Raw genomic sequence first — 23,290 nt, forward strand, 5'->3', positions numbered from 1 at the left:
AGCCATCCTAAAAGCAGTGCAAACAGCAGCTTTTGGAAAAGAAAGGTCAGCTCTACTGGCTAAGAAAACCGTGTCGGGAAATAGCCTTCTGCAGAAACTAAGACCAATCTTAGAAGATGACCTGATTTGTGTTGGAGGCAGGCTGAAGTACTCTGAACTGACACCTGCAGAAAGGAATCCTGTCGTCCTACCTAAAGATGATCATGTATCTCTCCTTCTAACAAGACATTACCATGAGCAGGTGCAACACCAAGGTCGTCATCTGACTGAAGGAGCCATAAGAGCAGGAGGCTTGTGGTTATTAGGAGGCAAGTTTCTGGTAAAATCACTTATCCATAAGTGTATAACTTGTCGTAAACTACGTGGGAAAATGGAAGAACAACAGATGGCAGATTTGCCACCGGAACGACTTAAAGTAAGTCCTCCTTTTACCTATGTAGGCGTGGATGTTTTCGGGCCCTGGTCTGTGACGGCAAGTCCCACCACCTCCTGGAAATTTTCCTGAAAAAGACTTGTTTACTAGGCAGTGGAGGCAAGTACAAGCATTGGCAAATCAGTTTTGGTCTCGTTGGAGACGAGAGTACCTGCCATCTTTACAGCAACGTTCGAAATGGACAGTACCCAAAAGAAACTTACACATAGGAGATTTAGTTCTTCTGAAAGACAAACAGGTTCCTCGCAACTGTTGGCCAATGGCTAGGATTACTGCCACATTCCCAGGACAGGATGGATATGTAAGAAAGGTCGAGGTCACAACAGCAGAGCAAGGCAACCCAAAAACATATCTTAGGCCTGTCACAGAAGTTGTTTTGCTTCTGCCTAGTGAATGACTTATGGACTAATGTTTGATGATCCAAAGGCACAGTGACCTCACTGAGGTCAGACGGGGAGTGTGCTGCCTTGACAGCATTTTTTCTTTGATATTTTAAGGATATTGCGTTAATGGCATTGTAAGTTATTTGTTATTGCAATAAGTTCGAAGGCTTTTATTTTGAAGGATTACTGTGTTGTTCGCAACGAACTTCCTGTTTGATCATTTCCGGTTTTCTCCGTGAGCTGCGGCAAGCATGGCTGAATGTGTTTTGTCTTCAGCATCTAATCCTGTGCCATCCGCTAGAAATTAAGTTGAAGCAATGCTGTAAGTGTTATTTTCTGATAAAAGACATGTTGTGTAAGATGTATCAGATATCATTTTGTTAAGATGCTAATGTTTAGTTATGGGGCGGATATTCTTGTTTAACCATCCATAGTGAATTGCATATAGCTGCAGAGTTTATGTATGTGCTGTAAGTTTCTTTGGACACATAACCATAAGTTTGTATTGTTTGTGTATTTGTTCTGTTTACAGTTTTCACCCAGCTTATGATAAGGGGAAGTCAACAGTAAATGCTCAATCTTACTACGCGTCTCCCTCTCATCAATTTGCTGTGGTTTACCTCGGTGTTTAGTCGGAGTTGTTACACTTTTGGATGAGAACACTACAGTTGTCCAAAGCATCTTGCCGATTAAAACTGATTCTGATTCCAAAAAAGATATGTTTATGTGAATGGGCTTCAAATAAAAATAATTTGAAATTCCACATTTGTGTCTTAGTTTAACCAGTGTACCACATTTTATAAACAATTATGTCAGCCCCACATCTAGTATTTTTCATTGTTTTTTTACCTGGAGATATGGGCCAATTTAGAGGTGCAGCTGATGTTGCCATTTTCAGGCTTGCAAAGTTCAAGATTGGGCTGTCTCACTGAAATGGGATGTTCTCCTGTTCTACTAGCCATTTTTGGGTGTTGCTAAGAGAAGTGGCATTATGTGTCAGGATTTGATCGTTGTGGTTGAGTATTTTTTTTCTCCACCAAAATGTTTTAGTAATTTATATAAATGTATTTATTTAGACACATTGATGTATATATCTATTTATGTAAGATTATGCCACTGCTATAAAAAAATAACATTTGCTTTTAGGGTTTTTACTCATCCTTAAAAGAATATAATTATACTCTCTAAACAACACTGATAAATGTGCTTCTCGTGACTATCTACGGCCAAGAAATGAAGGAATACATAATTTTAATAAAAACACTGATCAGAAATGTCTGAAACATGAATAAGTCTCGGCACCAAGAAAGATTCAAGCAAAAAAGGGCTGAATACAATGACACCTTGAGAGTCATTCAGCTTTAGCGAGTGCGGCTGAGAGGAAAAGCATAAGAAGCATGTGGAAAAAGAGGGAAAGGAGGAGAGTTTCTTTTTCTTCTTACTGAACATTAGTCCTTGGGTCTGTCTGTCGGTGCTGAACCAGCCTTTTTGTTTCCTCACTGAGTCGTCTACTATTCCCTCTGAAATGCTAATATGGCAACTTAGTGCACCAGCGTCAGCCTTTCCCAGAATCTCATCTTTAGATCTCCTGGATGAGATCATTCGAGCTCTTCCACTTCTCCCTCCCTCAGTCTTTCTCTGTATGTCATATAAAAAAGATGTTAAACAGATACATATTTAACTCATATATAAAGAAAATTATAAATGCAGAAAAAGGTCAGAGATCATTTAAATTCTAGATTTTACAAGTTTTATAAAACAACCTAACACAGTCACATGTTATTAAATTCTCCTCCTACTCCATTATTCACCAATCCAATGACCTTTCTGTACGCTGCTCTGAAAAGAGAACATTTCATGGAGCTTAATCCACTTTGCAAGTGGATGAAAGCAGTTCATTTTTATTTTTATTTTTTTATTTTTTTCAGATTTTCACTTTCTTTTATCCTTGAACAAACAATAGATAGAAATACCAATAACTTGCGTTTTATGTGTCAAATGTGTTATATTGCAATCTTTTGTGATCAGTAATACATGATACATGAAACGGAAGGAGAAATGATACATGGTTTTAAAAATAAAACAGGAAAATTCTAGGATCCACGTGTGTGTATGCAGCGGCTGTGGGATACATTCTGCCGCAGTCACAGCTTCAGGTCTGTAGCCGTTTTGACTCAGATTCTAGATTGTTTTTTTTTTCCTTATGGCTTTCTTTTTGCCACTCTTCAACAATAGGCAGATCTGTGGAGTGTATGACAGATTCTCCCACCTGAGATGTGGATATCTGCAGCTCCTCCAGAATTACTATGTTTTGCGCTTTTGTCCATTTCTAGATGCTGGATTGAACAGTACTCTATAAGATGGGCAAAGCCTGAGATGTTGTTTTTATAGCCGCCCTTTCCAGGCAGCAACTTTTTTCGTGCCATTTTTGCTGTGTATCATAATCTTCATAATGCTAGTTTGTTCACTTATGTTCTCTAACAAACCAATGAGGCCTTCAAAAAACACTTGGATTGAATTACATACAGGCAGAGTGAGTAATAAAAAAATCAAAACAATGCATCCTTTCTCTCCCACTTTATAATTATCCTATTTTTTTTAGGTCTATGAGATAAAATTCTAATAAGATACATTTGCAGTCTTTGGTTATAAAGTGACAAAAATGTGGACAACCTAAAGGGCTCTGAATACCTTTGAAAGGCACCGAATGAGTCTAATGCTTTCTAAAATCTCAAATTGTTCCCAAAAGCAGAAGTGTGAGCGTGTGCATCCTCCTCACAGACTCATTCATGCATTGATCTGAGGACAACGAATCTGGTGACGACTACAGAGGCATCTGCATCAGTCAAGCTCGGTGCGTGCGCCGTCAGAATGTGAGCGTCACAACAAAAAAAAAAGAGTCTGAAGGCATCTCGTCTCGTATCCAACTCTCCCCAGAAAAGAGACTCTTTGCATTATTATTCCAGCGCAGCACATCTTGCACTGTGCCGGACCTGCTCTCCGGCTGGCACCATCTTTCGCTGATATCTGTTCTAATAAGCAGCAAAGTTAATCTAGAGCACGGAGCAACACAACGTCGCCCCTGGGAGCAGCCAGCCAGCGCTGCTGACTGTGGTGCTGACAGCCAGAGAGCATTAAGCACAGGGCTACTCAGTGAACCGTGACGGTGTCATTTCTTTTAATAGGCTCTCTTTCTTTTTTTCCTCCTCCATAAGTCTGTTCCCCACTCTCCCTCTTCTTCTTCTTCATCTCCGCCTCGTATTTTCCGCCTTCCCGCTTGCACCCTCAACCATTAACCCTTTCTTTTCATACACTGCTCACTTCCCACTTCTCTTTAATCCCAGCACTCATCTCTCCTGCTTAAAATGCAAGACGTGGTGGATGCAGTTGTTGCTGAGAACCCCAACGGCGTGGTGGGAACTCTAATTGGTTTGCTTAACCTTCAGAACACAAAGAGCTGGCTGTAATGAAGGCTCATGATTCATGGCCAGGTAATAAACCTGAAGAGGGCCGTTTACCCAACAGTGCACATATGCACACACACACACACACACACATAGATGCAGGCAAATAGTGAGACTGTGACTAACACACAGCTGCATATGAAATTTAACACAACGACGGTTGTTGTCAGACAGGCGTATGGTCCCTAATAAAGCTCTGAGCTATTCTACCGAGAGACCAGTGAAAAGCATTCCTCCTTGGCAAATGATCCTCATCAAAAACACGCAACCAACATGGCAACCAGGTGTAGGCAATTTAAAAATCGGGATGCCAGGAGGAGGAAATTACCAGGGAATGTGACAGTTGACAGCATAATGTAAAACTTTTAAGAGCCGGCGTTCCTGCTCGTGACAGAGCAAAGCTGCGCAGGTTGCGCGCAGGTTTGTTGACGGCACAGTCTGTTTCCCCTCGCCGCAGTGGGCTCCCACAAAAGCCCCCCTAAGATCCTGCACCGAGAGACCCTATATGGGAGCTAAGAGAAACCTATTAGCAACACAAGGCAACGCTTCCACAGTGCTGAATTAGCCGGAGCTGTGTGTGTGTGTGTGTGTGTGTGTGTGTCTGTGTTGTGCATGTTTGATGAGGTTTTTTTAATGAACTGGCAGACTCTTGGTGGGATATTGCTGTGTCAGGGCATAGCCAGCCTTTTTTTTAAGAGCTTCTGAATAAGTTATGATATTTGGAGAGATAATGAGATGGAGGGAAGGAGATAGACGGCGAGAAGGAGCTGAGGTCATCAGCGGGAAAGTTGGAACATGAAGCGACAGTCGGTACTTTGAGGCAGTTTTCAAGGTCGGAGGGACAGGCCGACAACAAAAGCTTTCTAAGTCCTCCTTTAAATGTTTTCTTTTTTTTAATCAGAATAACAAAAAATACTTGAGCAACAGTAATAAGTATGGTGCTAACGGAATAATTTAAAGGAAAGAGGCCTTACGTTTGAAAGAAATGGACCTAAAGGGGTCAAACGCTGCCGGAGTGCACTGGTCAAAGCTCAGCGGGTGAGCCAGTGCTTCTCAGAGTGACTGCTGTAGTTACAGTTTAAACTATATTTAGATTTAGGTGCTAATCCACCATGATATTTAAACTGACAGGCTGGACATGGGGGTAACTCTGGAGGAGCTGCAGAGAACCAAAGCTCAGGTTGGAGACTCCATTGACAGGACAACTATTAGTTGTGTGCACAGACTTGGCTCTGGGTGAAGAGAAGAAGGGACAAAGCCGTCGTTCAAAGAAGGCCATAAAAAGTTATTTTTTAAGTGTTGGCCACAAGCCATGTATGGGACACAGCAAACTTGTGGAAGAGGATGCTCTGGTCAGATGAGCTAAAAATTGAACTTTCCAGCCTAAATGCAACACAAAAATGTGTGGAATCCGTTGCATCCCATCTTCAGGGTGGTGCTTGGTGGTGTCCTGCTGTGGGGGACGCTTTTCTTATAGTGGAATCCTGCAGTTTAGTTGGACTGGGCGCAGGTTCACTCTCCTGCATAAAACGACCCTACGGATTCAACCGGAGCTACAATGAAATAGTCTGGATTGAAGAATATACATGATGAATTAGCCAACTCTATTTGAAATGCAGTGGCAAGAGAGAAAAACTGATGTTTGCGTGCTGTCTGCAGTCCATCCAGTCTGATTGAACCTGAACCTTTTAAAAAGTCTCCAGCCTCTAGATGTGACAAGCTTCCAGAGAGCCAGTCCAAAAGACTTGCTTCTCCAAATGCAGTTTAAGGTCATTCTACAACATATTTACTTGGAGCCTAAATATACATGATAAGCATGACACCTTTTTAAATGTTATTTAAAGACAACTTGTTATCATTTTCCTTCCATATGGTAAATGGCTTGTACTTGTATAGCGCTTTAACTAGGCTTAACGACCTCCAAAGCACTTCACACTACAGTTTTAGGCATTCACCCATAGCTCACCACCCCTGATGGTGGTGAGCTATGTTAGTAGCTACAGCTGCCCTGGGGTAGGCTGACAGAGGCAAGGCTGTCATAAAACAGCGCCACCACTGCCACCACAACAAGGACACAACAACAGGGATCGAACCGGCAACCTGCCAATTGCAAGATGAACTCCCTAACCTCTGTGCCACCGTACCCCGTATATATGACAAAATGTAAAACTGAGTGTAGATATTTTTTGCAGCAACTGTATACAGTGTTGTGAAAATGTGTTTGTCCCCTTTTCTTATTTTTCTGCATGTTTTTTTTTCACGCTTAAGTTTTTCAGAACGTCAAACAAATATAAATAATAGTCATAGACAACACAAGTAAAGACCAAATTAAGTTTTTAAATAAGCTTTGTATTATTAGGGGGGGGGGGGCAAACCTACATGACCATGTGTGGAAAAAGTGATTGTTCCCAGTGATAATAACTGGTTGGGTGACCCTTAGCAGCAACAACTGCTAAGGGTCAAGCGTGTGCGATAACTAGCATTGAGTTGTTTTCCAGCGCTCTGGAGGAATTTATGCCCACTCATCTTTGCAGAATAGTTGTCATTCAGCCACACTGGAGGGTGTTTTAAGCATAAAAGGCCTTTTTAAGGTCATGCAAAAGCATCTCAAAAGGATTCAGGTCAGGACTTTGACTAGGCCACTCCAAAGTCTTCATTTTGTTTTTTCTTGGTGTGCTTTGGATCATTGTTCTGCCACAGAACCCAAGTTGGTTTCAGCTTGAGATCTCAAACAGATGGCCAGACCATCACCCTACCACCACCATGCATAGCATTACTGTTGCTATGATGTTCTTTTTCAGAAATGCAGTGGGACACACACCTTCCAAAAACTTTTGTCTCGTCAGTCCACAGAATAGTCTCCCAAAAGTGTTGGGGATCATCAAGATGTTGTTCTGGACAAACAAATTGGTGTTTTTGCTCTGCAGTGGCCATTTTTGCCCAGTCTCTTTCTCATGCTGGAGGCATGAACTGTATTGGGCTCTTTTGTTTCCTCCTGGATTGGTCATTGCTGCGCTCTTGTGGTAATTTTGTTTGGCTGGCCGCTCCTGGGAAGGTTCACCACTGTTCAATGTTTTCTCCATTTGTGGATAACAACTCTCACTGTGGCTTGCCGCAATCACAAAACTATAGAAACGGATTTGCAACTCTTCCCAGGCAGATCTCAATTATTTTCTTTCTCATTTGGTCCAAAAATGTATTGCATCTCATCATTATGTATAACCTTTGTTTGCTCATGACATCCTAATTCCACTTCTCGGTGCCACAGAAGAAAAAGACGGAATAATCTTGAGTTCATCCTAAAGCGAGCCCTCAATTAATCCATTCATCAACATAAAACAATGGAAAACTCTCAGTGTAGCATAAAACAAAATAAATAAATAATGGGACTTAGATAGGGTGTGTTGTAGTTTAATGGTTTTGGAGATCTTGTGGTGTACTTCACTTTGTCAGGCAGGTCTTATTGAAGTGATTCTTGAGTGAGAACAGGTCAACTCAGGTGTGATAAACCACAGTTATGTTTTAACAAGGAGGGACAATGACTATTTCACACGTGGCCATTATAGGTTTGTATTTTTCTTCTTCCTTATTAATAAAAACGTTAATTTAAAAACTGCTTTTTGTGTTAGCTTGTGTTGTCTTTGACTAATATTTAAATTTGTTTGATGTACTGAAACATTTCAGTGTGAGAAATATGCAAAAAAAAAAAAAAAGGAAAAAAAGAAAGAAATCTGGAAGGGGGCAAGCACTTTTTATCTCCACTGTAATCTCTGCTCTTCAATGACAAGCTCTCTGGGCTTGGCCATGGTAAATGTTCACAGTTTAAAAAAAAAAAAACAGATCCCTCTTATGTTATCATTGCTCTACATCTGAGACAAAGGTTGGCTCATTGTTGAATTAGCTAATGATACATCAAGTGATGCCAGCTCCACATATAAAGAACCTCTGCCTTTGTTTGCTCATGACAACCTAATTTCACTTGACAGTGCCAGAGAAGAAAAAGATGGAAGAATCTTGAGTTCATGCTTAACCGAACCCTGAATTAATGAGTTAATTTATCAACATAAAACAAGGGAAAACTCTCAGCCTAACATAAAAGAGAAAAAAGTAATGGGACTTGGATACGCTTTGTTGTAGTTTTTGGGGATCTTTTGCTGTTCTGTTTTTACTCTTGCGCTTATACAACAAGCAGCTCTGTGAAAAGTTGGTGAGAACCTGAACAAATGATTCGTGATAAATGGTTCCTTCACAGGGCTGCAGGACCCCCAGGCCATGAAGTCTAATGCACTAATGTCAAGAACGATGGCTTTTAAAGCCTTCACCAGCAGTTAAACCAGAGGACAACGCATCCACAAACTTTATAAGAAATTAGAATGTATTAATTTGTTACACCAGTGCAAATGAGCAGCAGCATTTTCTGACCCTGATTATGGATTTTTTACCTTCACTGGAGCATGTAGTGATGAAATGAGCTCACACGTAATGTTTGTCACAAGGGTGCATTTGCACTTTTAGAAATATACCTGGTTTCAGGGTAATGTGGCTAAGATCAAAGGGGTTTACTGTTCATCTGGCCCTTCACGTTGGATACTAAGGATACTTCAAAATTTGGTATTTTGCACCAAAGATGATGATATTCACAAACAGTTTTTTGTGAAATTTTAGAAAGTTGACGAGAAGTCGCCCGCAGTGAACCTGAGTCAAATAAGATTGTGTGCATTGCATTAGCATTAATTAATAAGGCGGGATGTCAAATGCAATGGATGTAGGGGTAAATTGATCAAAAAGCGAATTCAGAAAAAGGAAATGATTGAGTTACTCCTTTAGTTTTTCACATCACTTTCAGAAAAGATGAGGAGGTTTAGGATCAATGCAGAGCTGACCTCTGGATGTTCACATGAAAGCTGTCAGTGAACTAATGTTTACATTTTTCCCATGAAAATAAATATTTGATGAGTTGTGTTTGAAAATGTGAAGGAGCCTATTCCCCTAATTACTCACAGCTCTAAATGAGAAATCTTTGTAATTTTCTTGCCTCAGATATTCTCTAAACCAAAGCTTGTCAATTAATCTCATTTCCCCCTCCTTGTTTACCAAAACCGTCTCTTCCTGAGCGTTTATAGCCTGATGTGTTGCAGTATTGATGGCATCCACTCTCATCCTCCGAGGACAGATTACCATCTGACAATCATCTATCTAGAGACTGTGTATTTACCTCTATATATATTTCACTTTGAATACTGCAACACACACATTTTCTCACATGTGAACTTCAGGGTAGGTGCAGTCTTGAAGACGGCGTTCTTAAGGTGAGCTAGTGAGGCTGGATGATTTGAGCTGTAAACTGAATTTCTTAAAACAACTTGGGGGATTTTTTTTTATGTAACCTATTTTTAACTTACATGAAGGGTAAGCAATGATAGCTTGTTTGTCAGTCTAAAATAATCAAGAATCAAATCTCCCAAGACAATAAATACTGCTGACATTTGATTGTCTGGCTTCTCATCCAGCTGATAAATTATCCTTGATTATAATCAGTCATTTGTTTGGTACATAATTATGCTCAGGCATGCATTTTGCTCCACTGGCAAATCTGTTAAGATCTCTTATTACTACAACTGTGAACTGATAAAACAATTGCAGTCTACTGGCTCAATGGAGTATTTACTTGACATGAAAAATGTAAAATAAACAAGCAGCAAGGAATCTTTGACCAAGGCACTTTAAGCTTCCCAGGGTCCTTCTGATTTATGATGCAACACGATAAAATTAGGGCTGCATAATATCATGAAAACATGGAAATGTGACTCGATTGCTGATTTATATAAAACACATCTTCACATTTATCTTTTTGGTCTTGCGCCATAGATATACAATGCAGTGTAATGCAATATTGTGCAACAATGTAAAATATTACATCAACCTGGTGTCTTTCTCCAGCAGTCATTGGGTGAGAGACAAGGGTACATGCGGGACAGATCGCCAGTCCATCAGAGGGCAACACACGGACACACAGGGTAAACACCCATGCATGCTCACACTTATACCCAAGGGCAATTTAGAGAGACCAATTAACAAAGCAGGCATGTTTCTAGACTCTGAGAGGAAGATGGAGTACCTTAAAAGGACCTGTGCATGCACTGGAAGAACACGCAAAGCATGCAGAAAGATTTGAGGCCTGGATTTAAACCCACAACCTTCTTGCTGCAAGACAAAACTGCTGTTCATACCGCAATAAAATACATAGTACAAAAAAACACAAAAGGATGCAACATAATGCATTACCATTCGCTAGAATGCCAAGATACAATGCGCTGCAACACAATATGTGACATTTAAAGAAACAACACTCCATACAGTGCAATGTGATTTGATGCAATCCAAGATGATGTGATCCACTGATATATGATTAATATTACAGCAAAGTTCAATATGATCCAATGCAATGTAATATAATAAAATTATATATGATAGAAAACAATGAGATGTAACATGTTACAATACAACCTAAAACGATGTAATGCAATATAAATATATGATCAAACACTACTTGTTATACATATTTACAGTGTATATATATATATATATATATATATATATATATATATATATATATATATATATATATATATATATATATATATATATATATATATATACCTCGTTGTCCTCTTAGCAAAATATTTGACTCCGCTCTGTTAGCTGCCTTCACAAAAGATCCACATATAAATAGACCAGTCACATAATCCCCAGAGGTGTCAAAGTAAAGCCAGGTTTCTACACCTGGGACAGCCTTTCATTGACACAGTATTAGGCTTCATGTTGTCTGTGGATCGCAGTACACACGTCTCCAGCCAGCTGTCTCTTGCTGCCTTTTGAATTCATCAGAGTATGAAGATGCTTGGTGGTGCGACACTGATACTTTGCTTCATGAACTCCCCACTGCTCTGGCAACATGTCGGCGGGAGACGGAGAACCCACCTCAGCAGCCTGCAGACCAATACGTGGGTATTTCAAAACTAAATAATCACATTTCGGGCTTTTTAATCAGGCTGACAGTTGGGGCTCCCGCTGACAGAAACAAACTCTGAGCTCTAGGGTTATCTGACCTGTGTCGTGTTTTTTCGTAGTGTGGAGTCAAAGGTTATAGACAGATAAAATAACAGAAAAGGCTGGGTTACCTTAAATTTTAGCAGCCACTTAAAATACCATGAATTTCTAGTAGAAATTATATAATTTGTTAGATTTTTTTGCTATTTTGTCCTTCAAATAACGTTCCGTTTCTTCCCAGTTAGGTTTACTTAAGCGTGTGATTTGGTCTGTTTAGTTAGCCAGATGATATATATTATATATTGAAAAGAAGCTTTAATAGAGTTTGAAATGTGTGTTTTTTTTTACTTCTCGGAAAATCCTGTGTAAATAGAGAGGAAAAAAAATATTGATTTATCTTTAAAACTTTGATAAAAAGGGAAAAAAAATAAAAAACACTTTGAAATATGTTGGGTCACTTCAGGTGATTGAACCATCCCCAACTATTCTTGGGCAATTTGAAATATTGCTTCCATTGTGTGCTAGAATTAACTTCTTTGCAATTTGTTTTCTTTTTGTCTGCCACGCACAACAGCAATTACTTTCAGCTGTTGGCTTTCCTCGCCTTCCATTCGTCTTTTTTTCTGAGCCTGTCCATTTCAGCTGCTGGAAGCAAGGAATGGGGCTGTGTTGTTTAAGTGAAGTCACAGGGAGCGCCGCGGTCATTCGTCTTAAAGAGGGCAGGTGAAGTCACCCCGCGAGGCGAAAAAATTATGAACACTGACCTGAGCAAACGGGCATTTATCTTTCCCCGGCATGACTGATGGCGAGAGAAAGGTTGAAGGAGAGTGTGGAAGAAAAAAAAATGTGCAACAAAGCGCACGGTGCCAAATAAAATGGACTTAGGTCACGGTGTTGAAATGAAATCCCTTACATATGAGAGTCCTATATTACCAGGATGGGATTTCCTAGCGGGACCGTTGAAGTCAAACCAAGGGCATGACGACGTGGCGCAAATCGCCGCGGCCGTTCCGAACCTACAGAAAATCTAAACAAGCAAGACAGAGAGAAATAAACAAAGAGAGGGAAGCAGAGAAATGGAAGCTGCAGGGTAGATTACCTCTGGGTTCACCCCAGGTGTGCCTCTTAATCATGCTGTTGGTCTGGCTTAGAGGTTTTGATAAGGGTAGTGACTGTTTATTGAAGGTGGCAGCCTCACATGAGCCTTAGAACAAGCAGCGTGGAAAACATCCAGGGAACCGCGAGGCTGTAAACCATCATCCTGGCACGTATAAAGGCTCATATAAACAAGGATCTCGCTCATATTTCACGTCTTTACTGGCATCGGCTCCACGGGATGTGCAAGGTGCTCAAGTGTCTACATGAGGATGGTCTCAGTTATGTCTCAATAACTGTACCTGCAGCACAGGTTAGGGAGCAATTTAATGCCTAAAAAGCCAAAACGTAAACATTCCCCCAGTGATGGAGATGGCAGCAGAGCATACAGGATCTGAGTGGGAAACAGTTTGCCGATTCATTTCCTCGGGATCCTTTAAATTGCTTTTCACTCTTCTTCCATCAACAACTGGGACTGTTTAGAAATGTACAGCGTCAGACTGGGTCTCATCTCAAAAATTAACCAGGCAGCAATATTCACATTAAGACTGATAACGTACAGCTACTGTGAGACGGTTACCTGGACTCATCACTATTTTGGGTCTGATGATTTATTTCAAATGTCAGTTTTAAAAGAGTAGCCTGATTTATGATGCACGTTGCATATTTTCCACACCGTTGTGTAATTCGGCTGCTGTATTCCTCGTCGTAACTTGAATATTTTCATTTTTATCTGAATTTGTCATATTCAGTAATTGTGCAATACTTTCTTTTTTTATTTTGCCTTTCTGGTAAGTTCATTTGTTGCTTTAGAATTAACTTTAAGTTAGGTTGTTTTTCATTTCTGGTTTAGTGTCTAGCCCTGTATGTGTGTTGTTGTTTTTTTTGCCACTGTCGTGCCAGAATTTCCCTATGGGGGAACAGTAAAGGTAAAGGTATGATACTACAAAAGACAAGAAATGGATGCAAAAGTTTGATGTCGTATTGTGGATTTTCTTTTATCCATGCAGATACAAAATCGCACATAAAGGCTTAAATATTTACCTACTGCAACTGGATGAATGATCCTTGGCAAGTTTTATCCAAACCACGCTCAGTTTGTTGTCATTAACAAGCTTCTTGAATGAATCTGCTAGAAAAAATAAACATTTCCTTTCTCATAATTGGTATAGTTGATTTCAACTGGTTAGCTCAATGCTCCTGAGCCTTTTCCAAACATTTCCAAACAGGGTGGTGGTGTGGACTCTGGCAAGCATTTTTCAGAAACTTGATATCCATTTGTTGGATCACCCATTTGTATCCAGGTCTCCTCCATCTAGCAGTTAGTGCAAAGCCTAGCTTGAAGATTTCTATTTTAAAGCAGACATGTCTTTGTTATTTAGTACCTTCTCAATCTACGCTAATGTAAAACTTGACTTTGGACAGTGACACAGATATTTGAGAGGCTCAAAGTTTATGGGAGGATTTAGCCAAAGCAGTGCTTGTGTTGTGTGTAAAAATCTTAATTTCCAGTCGGGGTTGAAGCCAATGTCCACTGTCTCGATGGTGAGGAGAGGTGAGGTACACCCTCCACAGGTAGCCATTCATTAGGCCAGGAGAAATATCACATTTCTAAACCTACATATTGCTCCTTCAAGCCAACAAACATTATTGTTGTATAAAGCACAAAATGAAATAAAAACTATGACATTGTGTGCTTGTTAGACTTTATCTACTAATTTAGAAAAAAACTTTTTGCTTACTTCAATTCAAACATGATGTTCTAAACAGAGAACAGAGAAGTAAATAGAAAACAAATTTGATCTAACACTAAACACTTCCAAAGAGCTAAGATTGTTTTAAAAAATACACAAATACAGTCTACTGGCCAAATTCTGCACCCATTAATCATCTTTCAGCAGTGATTGGCAAGTCAAATGTGGTAAATAGTGAATAAAACAACAGTGTGTATATCCTGTAAATATGAACATGAAAATACTGTGTATCATGCACTTATTTTAGTCTAATAAACAAAAATATAAAGGTTAATCTGAGACGCTTAGATGCGGATAATCTATATCTGTAGTCCTCCAGCATTGTCACTCTTCTCTCATATAAATCTCAAAGAAATAATAAAATAATAATAATAATAATAATCATAATAATAATAATAATAATGGATTTGGAATTGGCAGGTCACAACTCAGTGAAAAATATACCTCTTTATTGGCAAGTCTCACCGGTGCATCTTCACATATTATGACAGGGTTTTTTTTTACCTTTGAACAAATATTTATAAGCAAATTAATAAGGTAAAAGTTTTGCAATGCATCACTATTATTATTCACGATAACCACACACATTGTTTTGTAAGGAATTACAAAGTATCCGGTCATTATGGTAACTTTCCATACAGATTTATTAATGCACAGCATTATGCAAGTGCACCAGCAATCGCTCTTATTCCGCTCTTTATTCTTGGAAAACCTGGCAGTCCAGCGTTTGCACCAACTTTAAATGTTAGGGTAGTTTTAGAACATTTTACAATTCAGATTGTTTCAAGACAAATTTGCAATAATAAGGACTCACACATCCTTTTCAAGCTTTGGTTCCTGCATCCCGCTAGCAACACAAAGTGATTGGATGTCTCTGTGTTATTGGGCATACATCAAAAACAGAATCAGCAAATTGTGCCAACTTGTTATGAAAAAGAGACTAAAATGTCTCCCTCGGGTTCTCCTACAAACACGACTCCCTTTGCTGAAAAAGACGCAAAGGTTTACCAGTGATTTTAAATGTGTCCTTTCACATTCAGCTGTAAATCAGTGAAGCAGGCGTTGCGCTGTAACCCTGCTGCAATAACCACGAGCATGTCAGTTTGAGTTTCCATGGTATTCATCAGCCGACACAAGCAAATATTCATGAATCTTGAAAGAGGAATTATGAAATTGTTTCAGCAAATGGCTTCTTTATTATAGAGCCAGCTCACCCAAGACCTTAGGTATCTAAGTATTCAAAAATCATCATGTATTTAAATGGCTTTAGTTCACGAACACAGATTTAATAGCAACACATCAATGAACGCTTCACAGCGAGAACAATTCAGTGGTGTCTGTCACTAGATGTTGGCTTTGTGTCATGCGAGCATGTGTTACGGCCTGCAGATCTGATGGTTTTCATTAATATGTACAATAGCAGAATCATGTCTCCACTGATGGGGCTGCAGGGCAATAGAGAAGGTTACTCACAGAGGACTGCTGAGCTTGAGGCAAGGCACGACATGACAGCCTCTTCAGAAAAAAACATCCCTGTTTAATATATTCTATTAAACTGTTTTGGCAAAAGAAAACCGCTCTTAGGCCCAGAAACTTTCATTAAAACCTGTAAACACTTCATGTCTGTCAATGAAACATCACCCATACACCAGTGATCTCAGCTAAGAGAAGAAACCAATTTCTGTTTGCTCAAGCAGGAGTTGTTGAACTTCCCTGTTACTGATTTTTTTGTTCCTGTTTGTCGAGCAAACAAAGGGAAAGTGTGATATCAAAGCTGTGGATGATTATGGCATATAATGTCTTTCAAAAGTATTCATTCGTGTTGATCTTTGTTCACCTATTTTTTTACATGTGGTGTTAAACGTCAACGTGTTTTTATTAGGAATGTATGTGATAGTTCAACAGAAAGTTGTGGATAAATTTGGAGTGGAAGGAAATGTATATATTGTTTTTATTTTTTTATTTCTGCAAATAAACATTCAAAAAGTGGGACTTGTATTCACCACCTCTGCACAGATGACCAGAACAACAAGGTCCGCATGCCAGGGTCAGTGTGGCATACCTAAAAGAAAGACGGCATTCGGCCAATCCGCTGTTTCCTTCCAAATGATAACTGAATGGAGTAAACTCCCAGCACAGTTAAATCAGTGTAAAGAAAACAAAAAGTTTAGCATAGATTTAAGAAAATATTTAATAACATGCTCAGGCATACCATTATTAATGAACCGATGTATTTTGATTCATATTAGGTGTAGGAAAGGCTCTTGGCTATTTTTTCCAAATTTATGCTCCTCTTGCTGGACCTGGCAATTTAAATGGACAGCAGAGTTTTTGGCTGCTATACACACTCTTTACATTAGATTTTGGATTCAGCAGTGCTCCCTGACATGTTCACATCTTGGAATATTGCTTCAATACCTTTTTGCTTTCATGTTCTTTAAAACATCCTCCACTGTCAAGTATTAGGGGAGAGCCGTAAAGCGGAGGAATCGGAGACAGGGCAGACAGGCTTGTAGCCGGACCGTGGGGTGCGATTACTTTCCGTCTATGAGATCTCTGCTCTGTTTATCAAAGAAAGTGCTGGAACTTTATCACTCCACCGCTTCCTCATTCAATAACTCTAGGAAGTCAGTTATTGTTCCTAGAGTTTAGGCTTCAGATTAAATCACAAGATGGCACCGTGACTGGCAGCCTCTGTGTTTCGCTCTCTTGTTCTTCTCTCTCTTGTTATTTGCATTTTTTTGTATGTTAATTTTGCCCTCTGCAGTTATTTTGTGACTGCTTTCACTAGAGAGGCATTTCTTTCTCCATTTTTCATCGACCCCAACTTCACTGAGATCTTGGTTGGCAGTGCAGCAGTGTTTCTACAGTGGGATAGAATAGGGACTCCTATTCATCCCCTCATCCCCTTGCCTTCATTCCACCTGGCTAATGTTTAGTCCCTGGCTAATAAAATGGACAAAGTGCTGCTTCTCAGCTCTAAAAACTCTGACTTATGCGGATCTGCTGTCGTCTGTTTCATCGAGACCTGGCTCGGTTAGCACAGCCCTGAGTGGCATTACAGAGGACAGGCTTCAAGCTGTTATGAGCGGATCGGAGCACGGAGCTGTCCGGGAGAAAATAAAGAAGGTGGTATCTGCTTTTCCATAAAATAAATTTTACATAAACAAAAGTTAAGCTATTATTTTTATAGACTGTAGACCCTTTTGCTCACCAAGAGAGCTCTCCTTTTTTTCTGACTGGTGTTCACATCCCACCACAATTTAGCAAGTCAGAGGCCAAAATGCAGCTCAGTGAGCTGATAACAGATGTGGAGAAAAAAACCCTGATTCTCATCATTGTTCTTGAGGACTTTAACAGCCCACACCTCTCGAATGAACTTCCAAATCACAAACAACATATTAAGTGCCCCAGCTGGGATAACAACACACTGGATTACTCTTACATGTCTTTAAAAGATCCATACAGCGCCGTCACCAGGGCTGCTTTGGGATTTTCTGATCACTGTCTGCTTTATCTCATGCCAATTTACATGCAAAAACTGAAAATGTTACTGGCCTGCTTTGAATGCACAGACTGAATTGTGTGTTGAAAATGTATTAACTAACATACATTCACTGACATCATACACCAGTTTTTGTGAGGACATGTGTGTGTGCAGAAAAAGAGATATTTTGCTTGCATAATAAAAACACAACATAGCTGACTTCACATATGAGGAAGCTGTCTAGAAACAAGCAAGTGGCAGTGAGGACCGGGTCCTGTTTAAGTAAGCCAGTTACTAGCACGCCAAGGAAGTCGAGGTAGCTAAAAGAATCTCCGACAAGAAACTTGTTGTGCCATGAATGCCATGATGAAAATAAAAATCAGATTGAATTGTCAGCATGTAACTGGAGGACAAATGAAAAGGGGGTTGTAAGCAGAAGGAGTTTCACACTTCCAGGCAGAGACAGCCTCTCACAGTAGGGATGCCTGGTATGAGAGCAGACTACACCTCTCAGCTCCCTTCACTGTCCACGTCTTCCTGGAGCTCTCGAGGAGAGAGAGTCCCCCTGGACAAGTCAGCCAGGCATGGGGCCTCGTGGGGCCCGAAAGACCCACAAGCTGAGTAAAAATGTGCCTCTCTGAAACTCAGTTGCTGCTGTTTCGTTGGGATAGCAATGGGTAAATTCTCGTCCTCTGTGGAGTGGAGGACCTGACTGGAATCGGAGAAACTGCTAAAACGAAGCTAAGTTGCACTCTCACTTCTGGGCATCCAGCCGCTAAAATAAAAAATGCCGAAACAGCTTGTTTATTTTTTCTCATCTGTTACAAGATCATTCACCCGACAATACCTAACAGACAGACAGTTATTTATTAAACATTAAAAAACTTTAAACAGTGTACAATTGCACAACAAGCTGAAACAAAATTTTGTTCAGCTAACAAACACAGCTAAAGTTTGGAATGGTTTGAGAAACACCACAGCCTACAGGAGCCGGTCGCCACACCCTGATCTCCAAAGATTCAAAGATCTCTCTGGAAGATGTCAATCGTTCAGCGTCAAAAGACCAGGAACACTCCAGGACCTGAAAATGTCTCCCTCTCGTCCCTAATTTCAGTTTATCATAGTCTGTAAATATATTCAAACCCTACTAAAGAAATTAGTCAATTTAAAGTGCAGTCTGAAGTTCTGAGGGGCTGGACAATAATTGGATTAATCAGAGAAGACATGGGTCCATGGTAACTCTGGAGGAGCTGCAGAGATCCAAAACTTAGATGGGTGAATTTGTTGCCAGGATAACCGTTAGATCAGACCTTAACAGAAGAGTGGCAGAAAAAAAAAAAGCCATAAGAAGTTCTGTTTGCAGTTTAACACAAACATGCAGAAGAAGGTCAGATGTTCAAATGACATGAAAGTCGAATGTTTTGGCCAACATGCAATAACGATCTTGGATATTTGTCACTCTTGTGGAGTCTATTAAAATAAAACCCTAATTCAATCAAAACATGTTTGAGGACTAATAAAAGAGTTCCCTTGAAAAATAGAGAAATAATCTTGTTTGCCAAAGTAAACTATACTTAATCCATCTGGTATTTGAACAAATCTGTTGTGCTTACAAAGGGCTTTCAACAGTTCCAGTCAGCCAACATGAAAAGAGGGCGAAGTAGGAAGCAAAAAGCCGCAGATGTCAAAGGGACCAGCGAGTTCGGGGGGTTGTATGAATCTTACAGGATTCCTAAGATGGACACTCACAATGAGAGTGAATTAACCGTTCCCTGAAATGACAGAAAGGCTCCAATTTAGTGGAGATTTAAGAAATCAAATGCCACGGCATATAAATTGTCCAAGGTTACACCTCCATGATTCAAGTCACTGACTTCTGTCTGAGAACGTACATATGAGTTGGGAGTAGTGTGAAGCAATTTGCTGTAATATGAAACTGTATTGTGCTTCCAGCTAAAATCACTTTAGCCTATATGTGATTCCTCATAGCAGCAATTGAAAATAGAGTTCAAAATTGCTCTTTTATCAGTTCAAGTATGAGAAAGGAGAAATTACATATAGCCACTCCTTTGCTGTAAAACCAAGGAGCCATCATCTTTGAGCAGTCCGCCACTTGACTTCTACTGGTATAATATAAGAGCACCTATTCATCCTGCAAACTTCTATCATCTGGCATGGAAAGCCTCTAAATCTTGTTATAAGCTCAGAGGGGATAGAGTGGCTCAGCGTTTATGAACGCCACATGGAAGCCCCGGCTACATTTTAAGAATTATTCCTGCGCTTTTCAACGGCAAACAACAAGAAATCGCTGCAGAGGTGACGATCATTTGTTACAGGGTTTTAATGTTGTTCAGGGTGTTGCTTGGAACAAGGCAGCATGCAGGTCAGGTTTAGCCATGTCTTCTCTGACCTTCAGCTCAGTCTCCGATTTACCAAAGCAAAGTGAGTGAATCTGACAAAAGAAATGCAATTCTGCATATTAGTTCATGCACGCTGAGAAATAACTTCAATATACCAAGGAATGGGGGGAAAATTTTTGAAAATGCATGCGCTTAACTTTTGCAGCCCTGAATCTTCTGCCTCTCAAAGTCATTGTGGCTGCTGCGTGAATGAGAAGCGTGGCGAACACGCTTAGGCTTAGCCGCAGACCCTATAAGGGTTACTTTGAATGTTTTTCTCTCTTTATTTTCTCTGTCTTCTGAGCTAACAAAGGAGGGATGACTTCAGTGCAGAGAAAGAAGTGGAGGCTTGATTTTGGATCAATAGTCCACGGAGGGGCTATATAAACCAAAACGCATAAAATATAATGATGCATTTTTTTATATAAGTAATCTGAAGCTTCTTTTTTAACTTCATCAGGACAGAGCAATGCAGTCTTAATGATTTATAGCTTGGCAATGCTGCCCTTCAGTGGCAGCTGACTAGAATAACTCCTTCCTTTTTTTCTTTTTTTTTTTTAAATGACACTTTTTTTTTACCAAAACAGTTTGCGCTTGTGGAAAATAAAATATGGATGAGAATAAACCAGTATAGGCATAACATTTCAATCCCCTTTTTTTCCCAAAACAACAAGCCTCATATTGTGAAAATATTTCACTGTGACAAAACCCCGCTTTTTTTTATGATTTCCAAAACTCATTCCTCTCCATTATTTCTTCTCTGCATTATGAAGCGAAACCCAGCGATTCTTCAGTGTCTGTCAGGTTGAGCTCTTAACACGAAGGAGCGCACCCCTATGTAGGTCAAGCGCACGCAAATGTCAAGTTTTGTCCCACCAAAATAAAGACAAATGTGTTGTGGCACATGCCCGAAAAACTAATCTAAAGTGGTGATCCATCAACAGGCCAAGTTTCAGGCCCAATTAGGCTGCCAGTTTCATCATCTTGATGCTCAAGGACAAGCCCGATGTGTTAGTGCTCCTTTGGTTCCTTGTACAACAGATCAAAGTGTCTGCATCGCAAAAAGAACGTCTCAGCCTCGGATTTTCGGGAATGTAGAAACCTCAAAGCTGCATTTAATATTGTTAAAGAATTGTCCTCCGCCAGCACTTTGGTAACATACATCCATTCCCCGTGCCCAGCTGAGCGACACATGTTCAGTGCATGTGATGGTGCTTCTGATCTCATTGTGACACTGTCTTCTCTGCAGTAAAATATGTTTATCTAGTTTAAAAATGCACTATCATTTAAAATAAAAGAAGCTTTTTACAGCACTATATGATAATAACACAACCCTGAACTGCTTGCTCCTTTTTTTTTTTTTTTCAATAACACCAACCGGTATTTACAGAGGAACACCAGTCCATGAGCTGCCACAAACCCAAAAAAAACCACAGTGCCAAACAAAGTCCACTCGTGAAAAATAGCATGCCCAGGCCCCTAAAACACATGTATAAACAATATGAATTACATCAGTGACCACCCATCTCTGTTCGTGCACACGTCACTGAAAAAAAGTCACGAAATGAATTTTCCAGCCTCAAGGTTCCACTCAGTGTACAACAAACACCTACGTACTCACTAATACTGTGTTGGACCACAGATTACAGCAAGCAATGACCGTGACTTTTGTCTAAGTCTACAGCCTTCGGTCCCACAATGTTTATTTCCGTTCAGAGTGGCAAAGCCATTTTTTTTTTGTCAAATTGTTTAATGTATGATGGGAAAGTCCGACCGCTGCAAAGGTCTTGTTTATGTAAACCCCTCAGATTCTTGATAGGATTAAAAGGTTGATACTGTGGCTTCTATTGCATGTGTGAAAATGACTTCTCATGAACACGACAACTTCTATCTTTCCAAAGAAAATGCTCCTTGATGGGATTTTTAAGTGAGGTTCTGTGTAGATGTTTGTAAGCCATTAATATCTGACCCGCAGCAGATAACGCTCATAGCATCTTAATTTAGGATAATTACAGATTAGATGTTCCTGGACACCTGAAACTAATATCTCCACCTAAAGGTGCCAAGATCAAAGCAGACTACCACCATCCTAAAAAACAAAAAATCCTATTTTTAAAGCATCAGTGGGTTATGTTTTAGAAACCTTTAAAACTATTTTATGTGTGTGTTGGGTTGTTATTTACACAGAGGGTGCTGAATTTTATTTTATTTTTTCACACGACAATGAGAGGTAGGAGGCAGTGAGCAGCTAATGATCTTCCTGTGGGAAACAGGCTCTGAGAAAAAAAAAACATAAATTGTTTCGCTCAGAACAAGTGCCTCATAAATAAAGCGGAAGAATATAAATCATGTTATGCCTTAAAGTGGTTTAAAACCCAAAATATTATAGCGGTTTAGGTTCATTTCTTTTATCGCTGCTTTTTTATTAGTTGAGAACGCGGACCAAAAAGTCTGAATTTTCAGGATCAAAGTTAAAAACAAATATATATTTAACCTAACCTCAAAATCCAATAGGGCCTTTGCAACTTTTTGAAAGATAGTGATAGTTGCAGTTCATGTTATATGTTGCCAAAGTGTATAAACGTACAAAATCCTGAGGAATAGATTGTTATCGTTAGTTTGTATTGTTATAACTACTCATAACTAGAGCATAGCTAAGCTCAGGGTGATGATATCCTCAGAAGCAAGTAAATGAAGCACAAGCATTAATAGACAGTTACCATCGTTCCTGGTTCATTGTTGTCCACTGTGACTGAACATCGTTTCCTTTTGTCTGTGCTTATTAGCTCTACATTATATTTCAGCGTACAAAATTAAATGCACTTCATATCCACCCTGTGAGTTGTTGATCCCAGATTTTCTTCTAAAAGTCGGTCCACTATTACCAAGAGTGTCAGATTTGGAGTACCATTCATTCACATGTTCTGTTTTTAGCTTATATTTCACACCGGAATACGACTGATGGCGCTCTACCTCCTTTTACCTCCATTTCCTGTGTACCAGACCATAGACTTCTCCTGTAAATAATTATCCAAGGCAAAAACGGTGATGGTTCACCAAAAAGTGTTAGCATAGACTGTTAGGACATTTTTGAGATTCTACTTATTTCAAGACAGAAGTCCACTTTCTTTCTGGGAGCCTTATGGAGAAGATGTTAGCCTCGGCCTGTGTCACCAACTAGTAGCAACCAGCAAGAAATACCACTGGGTATTTATGTTGTACTCT

The sequence above is a fragment of the Fundulus heteroclitus genome, chromosome 23 (assembly GCF_011125445.2).
Source record: "Fundulus heteroclitus isolate FHET01 chromosome 23, MU-UCD_Fhet_4.1, whole genome shotgun sequence".
Taxonomy (NCBI): Eukaryota; Metazoa; Chordata; class Actinopteri; order Cyprinodontiformes; family Fundulidae; genus Fundulus; species Fundulus heteroclitus.